General features: G+C 44.5%; 1 protein-coding gene across 1 annotated transcript in view; it reads right to left on the minus strand.

Moving 5' to 3' along the window:
• LOC107124792 (transmembrane and TPR repeat-containing protein 1-like) overlaps window positions 1-9,505 on the minus strand; it is an 87,035-nt gene that overhangs the window by 38,295 nt on the left and 39,235 nt on the right. The gene's annotated exons all lie outside the window — the stretch shown is intronic.

The following is a 9,505-nucleotide window of genomic DNA, read 5'->3' on the forward strand; positions in this document are numbered from 1 at the left end:
GATATTCCACCGAGCCATGGAAAAAGCCCTGCAATCAGACAGAATCTCTAATGATGATAAATAGGCTGCTGGGGTTACAACATATTTCATTTTCACAGCGGCCAAGAATTTTGGAACACTATCAATATCTCCCTGCCATTCGGTATCCAATGTCCTTTGTTTAACTAGGGCCCTTGCTTGCTCTAAGGGCACTGTTAGAAGAAGCTTAGGGGGAAAGCTAAGCAAATTCAGCTTCTGATAGATTGCCTTGAGCCAGGTAGAACAGAAGCCATCCCTAAGAATTAAAGATCTAATATCAGAAGGGGGATGGTTTAGCTTAAACCATATATTAACAGAAGCGAGGCTAACCTTGGCCTCTAATCTTATCAGGCCGGATTCTAGACGCAGGCTAGCACTGGAGACACAACTGGGGAATCAAAAGATTGCGCCTAAAATTTTCAATTGTGCTTTTTCCAATGGAGCGAAACTCGAAGAAGGTGGACCTAGCATAGTTCTATACAAAAGTTGGGAGACTGTTTTAGGTCGATATAACTTGACAGCTGTTGGTATATATTGCCCACCTTTAGTAAAGAAGAATCTTAGAATGCCCTGTGCAGATTTTTGTCCAATATAGGCAATATACTCATGGTGAGTTTTCCTCACCCCGGAGGACTGGATCATCACCTTTAGTAAAGAAGAATCTTAGAATGCTCTGTGCAGATTTTTGCCCAATATAGGCAATATACTCATAGGCAATATACTCGCCCCGGAGGACTGGATCACCATTCTAGATGCAGGCTAGCACTGGAGACACAACCGGGGAATCAAAAGATTGCACCTAAAATTTTCAATTGTGCTTTTTCTAATGGAGCGAAACTCGAAGAAGGCGGACCTAGCATACTTCTATACAAAAGTTGGGAGACTGTTTTAGGTCAATATAATTTGACAGCTGTTGGTATATATTGCCCACCTTTAGTAAAGAAGAATCTTAGAATGCCCTGTGCAGATTTTTGTCCAATATAGGCAATATACTCATGGTGAGTTTTCCTCACCCCGGAGGACTGGATCATCACTCACAGATATTTGAAGCTTAATACCTGCTCTAAACTGTGGCCATTAATACTCCACTACCTGACATTAGATCTTTCACCAAAAGCCATAACTTTAGTTTTTTGGTAACTGACCTCCAGCTGGTTCATGTCACAGTAAGGGCTAAACTCCTTCAGTGCCCTTCTGAGGCCCACGGGGGTCCTTGGTAACAAATCCATTTCATCTGCATAGAGTAGGGCAGATATATTCCAATCAGCTAGTGTAGGAGGATGGGTATCAGCCCTGCCAAGGCTACCAATCATATCATTGATGTAGAAAGTGAATAATAGGGTTAGTTAGGAGCCCATTTTTATCACACCTGATTCTAAATGATGTATTGGTATGCAATGCTTGAATCAGATATAGGAGTCTCTTATCTATTGATGAAGCTCCTAATTTTTCCATAGTCTATCCCTAGGTATAGAATCGAAGGCGGTTTTTAAATCGATACAAGGCTGAATACAGCGAAACGGCGCTACTGGAGGCATATTTATGTATGAGATGAGACAGGATCAGATTGTGCCCCATGGTGGATCACCCTTCCCTAAAGCCTGCCTGTTCGTTCACTAAAAGATTCTCCTGGTCTAACCAGCTCTTGAATTTCCCAAGGAGATAACTAGCGTAGAGCTCGCCAGTTATACTTAGCAAACTGATTGGTCTAGACTTCCGGTTTGGGCGGTGGCTGTTACGGATGGAGAAGGTAAAGGCTCTGAGGTTTTCAAGGATTTTAAGGTTTTTATGACAATTTTTAATTTGTGTTTTGTCTTGTTGAAGAGCCAACCTGTGCACAGCCGGACAGCTGCGAACCAATGCTCCCTCTAAGCTGTGGCGTCTTGTGAGCAAAAATTCTACTTTGTGAGGTACTGGAATTAAAGTTGTGAGTGAGTGATTTGGCTCCTGCATCAATTAGTTTGCTCTGGAGCCATCCTTCCTGAGCTAAGACAAAAATGTGTGAGCCGGAAGCGAAGAAACTGTGAGCTAGCTCACATTAACTCAGAAGAAACACTGTTGCGAACTGGGTAATATTCCAAGCTCAGTTAAGTTAATTAGCAGGAGATTGAAGGAACTCCAGGAAACTCCCAAAATAACACACAATTCAAGTCAGATAATTACCTGATTTTGGTCTTTGTGACTTTTTAAACTTTTTAAACCCTAAAAGTTAAGACCTTTTGCACCAGCTATGAGAAAGAGGTTTTGAATAATTTTTTTCCAGAACAGCTGGGGAATTTACTTTGGATATTTCCCTTCTTCTTTTCCAATAGTAATTCTATCTACAATGGGACAGATAAGAGCTTACCCGTTTGCAGGAGATGATACCTCCCTTTCACTCAAACAATCCAAGCTAGAAGACTATTACACCCTGATCCAACTGCAAAATAGGTTTGAATGCTTGGAGGTTGACACTGAGGGGCCTGACTGCTCAATTAAGCAAACTCTATGGTTTGGGGGATTGTTACAGCATCATGGTGGTGCATGATGTCACTTCCAGTTACATAACCAGAAGTGTTGCTGCCACAATGTCACTTCCTCACCAAATTTCCACCACTGCTGCAATGGGCAGCAGCAGGGGACCATAGAATCATAGAGTTGGAAGGGGCCATACAGACCATCTAGTCCAACCCCCTGCCCAATGCAGGACCAGCCTAAAGCATCTCTGACAAATATTCGTCCAGCCTCTTCTTGAAAGTAGTCAGTGAAGGGGAGTTGACCACCTCCCTAGGCAGCTGATTCTACCTCTGAACCACTCTGACCATGAACATTTTTTTCCTAATATCCAGCCGATACCTTTCTGCATGTAATTTAAACACGTTGCTTCGGGTCCTATCCTCTGCTGCTGCCAACTGGAACCAGAGGCATAAGAGATCTGGCATGGTCTCCAACTAAAAAAGGCCCCAATTGTCAAATGTACTAAAGAAATGAATTAGGCTGATAAATGTACAGCATCAAGTTGCACACATGAAAAATAGAAAAGCAGTGTTTAGAGTGTTTGTACTGAGTTTCAGAATCAAATGATAGTTATGCAAGAAAGCAGATTCAGTGTCACATTTCAACCTTTACAAGCTTTACTGTGTCACATGCAATTTCACTCTTAAATTCTCTGTTTCTCTAGGCCCTTGGAAACACCTTGCTAGATTCTCTCTGCAAATTTTAAGCAGTGAAACTGAACACTAGAAATTGGTAGGTCTTGAAATTTTTATTACCAAAAAACTTTGCCCCTATCATGCTTCCTCCAGCATGTTCACTTCTCTCTCTTCTGTTGTTTTGTTGGTACTACAAAAACTAGCTGGGAATCTAGTATCTGAACGCCCTGCATGAGTGCTGGCCCTAGCACAAAAAACTCCAGTGTAAACAATCTGATCCCACTGACCTCGGCAACACACATCCGATACATGCAATCCAATTACAAATGCAAAGAATAACTATAAAATAGAGACATCCTGCCAGTATTTAACTTCCTGGCCAAGGCTCGCAAAACTCTGTTCTTCGCAGATCAGCATGTCCAATTATGCAATACCCTCGTTATGTTAAAACACAATAGCCAAGCCACTCCCTGCTATAAATCTGCCCAATCATAAGGAAAGAATTAAATATTGTTTAAAGAACACCCCAGCAGTCTGCAAGAGAAATTTCCTGTTCCTCTGGTTTGGGTAGGGGATGGGGTGATTCTTCTGACCAAACCAAATAAAAATCTAGAAAATGCTGAAACACATCCTGCCTCAAGTGATATAGCAGTCCCTAAACAGAAAAGAGATAGCTATAAAACAACTCCTTAAGAGGGGAAACACAGCATGCAGCTCTATTATTCAAGATGTGTGTGTGTCTATACACACAAACACACCCCACCACTCCAAGGACCTGCTTAAGGAATCTCACAAAAATAAAGACAATAGAATAAAACAATTTTAAAAAACCAACGTAAGAACCCTCTCAGGCAGTCTTTAAGCAGCGGCTGGACAAACACTTGTCAGGGATGCTTTAGGTTGATCCTGCACTGAGAAGGGGGTTGGACTAGATGGCCTGCATGGCCCCTTCCAACTCTGTGATCCTACTTACTATAAATAATAAATAAAAACAACATCTGGGACTAGAGGAAGACCATGAAAACAACTAAAAGCCTAGGTAAAAAGATATCGCTCTGCTTTGACAATAAGGTAGGTACCAGGTAAGCCTTATAGGGGAGGGCACTGCAAATGTTAAGTGCTACCACAGAAAAGGCCCTGTCACCACCACCCATCACCTCTATAGGCAGGGGCACAGAGAGTAGGGCATGAGAAGAGGATCTTCACTTGCAGGCTGAGCAAAACCCCCCCCAAACGGGGGGGGGGGGGGATTCCCTCAACTCAAACAGAACCTTGGCAATTCTCAGTACTTTCCTATTTGTACACAGTGCTCTCACAAGGGAGACTCAAGACCCCATCCCGCGGTGCACTGATAAATAACAGTGCTCTCACAAGGGAGACTCAAGACCTCATCCCACGGTGCACTGATAAATAAATACACAGCAAGAGACACCACAATGCCTAAGAAGATCCGCATCTGTGGCGGAAGGGTGGGGGAGTGACAACTGATGCTCAAACATTCATTTATTTACACCCCGTCTTCCTCCCCGGTGGGGACCCAAAGCAGTTTACATTGTTCTCCTCTCCTCCATTTTATCCACACCCAGCACGACAAGAGTAGAGATTGAAACCTGGGTCTCAAAGAGCCTAGTCTGACACTCTATAACCACCACACCACACACCTTGTACTAAGCTCTGCTAACACTGTAGGACTTACAGGACTAGCTAGATAGAGGCCCAGTTTATGTCTCCCCAACCACATCCTATTAATCATAGTCAGAGGCAGATTCCAGACCAGTAGCATATTAGAGTCACCATCAGAATACCTCGTGAAAGCTTATATCATGAAAATCTTGCTGGTTTATATGGTGCTACTGGACTGGAATCTGGGTCTTCTACTGTGTGAACCAACATGGCTGCCATCTGAAACTATAGTTAGAGGTTGTCATTCTTCTTATCAACAATGTTCAGCCGGTAGTGGAAAGTACTGTCAAGTCATAGCCAATTTATGGTGACCCCATAGGGTTTTCAAGGCAAGAGGCATTCAGAGGTGGTTTGCCATTGCCTGCCTCGGCATAGCAAACCTGGACTTCCCTGCTGGTCTCCCATCCAAGTACTAACCAGGGCCGACCCTACTTAGCTTCCGAGATCTGATGAGAGTGGACTGTCTGGGCCATCCAAGGTCAGGGCAGGCACTCTATATGCTGGTGTATAAGGGGACGGTGGTTGTATTTGTCATGTTAAATTGCTGATTCAAATATTACGAAGTACACGGGTCAGATCTGGGGTTTCCATCTCGTCTAACAGTTAAACATGAGTTATAGGTCCCCCTCAGCTCCTGCACATGTGGTGCCCAGTTCAGATTGGAACCACTGCAAATGGTCTTCCCAACCTGAAAAGGTCCAAGGAAGGCTCAATTAAGCCCACTGAGGCAACCCACAAGTGTGCAGGTTTCCCCAACAGGCCAAATACCATCCCCATCATTTCAAGTCCCACAAATGAGACTCTTGAACTTTCCTTACAACGGAGATCAACACTCTACTGTGAAGCAATAAGAAACAGACAACCACCTAACCGGGGGGGGGAGGGGGGGAGGAATCAAACCCTCCTGACCGCAATATGTTCCTATTTGTAAACACTGGGAAATGTCAAGCTTGGTAAAGGTGGGGTTTAAAAAGAAAGTTTTAAAACAATAAACGTAAGGTAACTCTTTTGTTATATGGAAGAGGCAAGGACATGTAACTAGCATCGTGTTAAATTAAATATCAAGGAGGAGATGCTGGCGCATTCACCGTGCTGTGCAGAACTTAAACCACAAAATGATAATTGGAGGGTTGTAAAAAAAAGGAGAGATTCGTAAAGGCACAAAATGGTAGTTAAACTACCTGGCGCTCCCTTTTAATTCCCATTAGAAAATCACGCTTCTATACACCATTTAACCGCAGAGCAGTTCTCCTATAAAGCTGTCAGTCTTCGCAAGTGCGGTGAATTACTTCCCTCTATTTTTTTGTAAAGTCAAGCACTTCAAAAGGTGCTTAACCAAGTTAGATAACCCAGTGCGCTTAAAATCCCTGCACAAAATGACTGGAGAGCAGGACTAACAATCTAATAATCTGCTCTACTGCTCGGCAGAGCACGGGATTTGATACTGGGAGAACCTCAGGTCTCCGAGGTGCTGGCTTTGCTCATGAAAGGATTTCTTTTTTAACGTGGGTGAACATTTCTACATGCAATTCCTCCACCTGCACCTGTACAGTCTTTGGACAGCAGTGTCACCTGCTTGGTCTGAATGTTTGAACAAATGCCAAGACGCCTGTTGTGATTGCAAACGCTTCACTGCTCCCACACAATCCCAAGCGCATATACAACTTCTGCCCTAAGGGGGCCTGTATTGCCGGCGTGTTATGTGAACACTGGCATACGACTAAACCACATGCCTGGATGGAAGCAGCCAGGCCTAGTACTCTGGGCTGCATCTAAGGTGTCTTGAAATATGCAGAAAAGGAAAGAGCCATTTGCGTAGGGAGTATTTTGTTGTGGTGGTGGTGGAGCACAGCTCACCCACACTCTCTCACACACATGAAGCAGGACAGACTTCGCAAAGCTGCACTGTTTGACTCTGTCAACGGTATAAACAAAATGTTGGGGGAATAATCACAAGAGGAACCACCCTGCCCAAGGCAACTGAGGCAGCCACTGTTGCAGATTCTGGGCTGGATCCTACCCCTATCCTGCCACTCCCTTGAGCAAAGTTTATTTATTAAAATGTTTATACCCCACCTTTCCTTTTGGCTCAAGTCTGAAGCCTGTCTCCAATATAAGAAGCCTCCCTCCAACTTAAATGGCTCTTCTGTTGAAGAAAGGCTCCTTGGAGGATGGTTGTTTCAGAGGGTAGCCATGTTGGTTGGCAGTGAAAGAGCTAGATTCGAGTCCAGTAGCACCTCAAGACCAACAAAATTTTCAGGGTACAAGCTTGCAAGAGTCAAAGCTCCCTTTGTCAAGAAGGAGTAGGAGGAAGAGGAGGAGGAGGAGATTGGATTTTTACCCCACCCTTCACTCCGAGTCTCAGAGCGGGTCACCCATCTCCTTCCCTTCCTCTCCCCACAACAGACACCCTGTGAGGCAGGTGCGGCTGAGAGAGCTCTGAGAGAGTTGCCCTTGAGAGAACAGCTCTGAAAGAACTTGTGACTGACCCAAGGTCACCCATCTCCTTTCCTTCCTCTCCCCACAACAGACACCCTGTGAGGCAGGTGCGGCTGAGAGAGCTCTGAGAGAGTTGCCCTTGAGAGAACAGCTCTGAAAGAACTTGTGACTGACCCAAGGTCACCCATCTCCTTCCCTTCCTCTCCCCACAACAGACACCCTGTGAGGCAGGTGCGGCTGAGAGACCTCTGAGAAAACTGCTCTTAAGAGAACAGCTCTGAAAGAACTTGTGACTGACCCAAGGTCACCAATCTCCTTCCCTTCCTCACCCTCTGAGACAGGTGGGTCTGAGAGAGCGCTGAGAGAACTGTAACTGGCCCAAGGTCACCCAGCTGGCTGCATGTGGAGGAGCAGGGAATCAAATCTGGTTCTCCCAGATTAGATTCCACGCTCTTAACCACTACACCAAACTGGGGCTTTGATTCTCAAAAGTGTATACCCTGAAAAACAGTTTTGGAGGATCACTGGTTGCACCCCTCCTCTGAGTGCATATCATTTGAATGATAGTAACGTATTTCATATCATTGCTGCAACACTCATCGCACCACAAAGTAATCAATCCTGCATACATAAAGGCCCTTTTCCTGGGGCTGGCATCACATGCTTGCAGGCCTGAGGCTTATGTATGGGCTAAACAAACACAACTGTCAAGCTAGATTATATATCCATACCCAGGAGGCAGCAAACCCTTTTCGGAACCAATTAAGATAGGTAATACTACTGAGAACCAAATGGTACGATGAGGTTAGTAGCATATGGGGCAGAAAAATAATGTGATACTGCTTCTGTTATTTCATCTTGTGCTGGTAAAAAGCACATAAGATGTTTTATTTGGCACTGATGTATTAGTAGATTTGTATCTGGGCATATATATGGGATTGTTTTCTTTTAAATTTTCTAATCTGCCTGGCTATATTGGCTTGGGTTTCCTCCAGAGTGACAACATGCGACTGAGAAATTTTCCTTTTGCTGAAATAGGAGTTTCTTTTTCTTGTAATAAACTGCATAATAACTAAAAAGAGATGGGGTTAACAATCTGAGGCCCCTGCCACACGGCAGGGAAAACACGAAGCGAAGCGCGGCTAAAGAGAGCCGCATCAAAAAAGATACGCGCGGGAGGGATCCCACGGATCCCATGCACCGCGCGCCGTTGCTCCCCGGCACGATCACATGCCAGGGAGGAAGAGTCGGAGGCAAGGGGGAGGCCGCCGCAAGGACGTGCGGCCGATCCCACGGCCGGTTTGAGCCACTCTACTTTGCAAGAACCACACAGGTAGGTGGTTCTTTTTAGTGCGGGTTTTCGCGCGGAAGAGACAAATCGGGGACGGACAGGCAACGATTCCCAGATGTTGCCGTGGGATCGCGCCCGTTTGATCCGCCCCCGTTCTGTCTCACTCCCGGACCAAAACCCCTCGTATGAACGGGGCCTCAGTGTTGCAACCTGTCAGCACTTAGAGGCTATAGTGATATACAGGAGACGGACTGCTGAAAACTAAAATGAATGCCACTACAGGTATGTTGACATTACCCTGTCCTGAAACCCCTTTACCATAAAAGGCTTCTGCAAAGTGGTTGTTTGCTTACTGAAGGATATAAATCTAATAAATAAATAAATAAATAATGTACCTTGCCATTTAATAAAATTTACCCTGTCTCTTTCATTATTGCTGAATCTACAGACACGGCCTGGCTCCCCTTTGACGAGTCACTATGCTCATCGTCAAACGCATCAAGAAAAAAAAATCAGTCAACTCCTGAAACAATAAATAAATAAATAAATAATGTACCTTGCCCTTTAATAAAATTTACCCTGTCTCTTTCATTATTGCTGAATCTACAGACACGGCCTGGCTCCCCTTTGACGAGTCACTATGCTCATCGTCAAACGCATCAAGAAAAAAAAATCAGTCAACTCCTGAAACATAATGTCAGGAAACAAGCATATCCAATTAGCAGCACTGAGCTCTATTAAGGAAGGATTAAAAATGGATAACAACTAATAAAGATTTATTTACAACTCAATCATCAGTTGAGGGATAGGGAATTCAGCAAAGTGCAGCATTTTTGTCGTCCTACACCATGAGCCATCCCATTAAGCTAAGAAAATAGGTTAGGTCAGGAAGCTATTGTTCTCCAGGCCAGTTTGGCCAGGGATCCTGGAAGGCTGGGGTGTT

This window comes from Gekko japonicus, unplaced genomic scaffold, assembly GCF_001447785.1.
Source record: "Gekko japonicus isolate JY-2015 unplaced genomic scaffold, Gekko_japonicus_V1.1 scaffold3179, whole genome shotgun sequence".
In the NCBI taxonomy this organism is placed as follows: Eukaryota; Metazoa; Chordata; class Lepidosauria; order Squamata; family Gekkonidae; genus Gekko; species Gekko japonicus.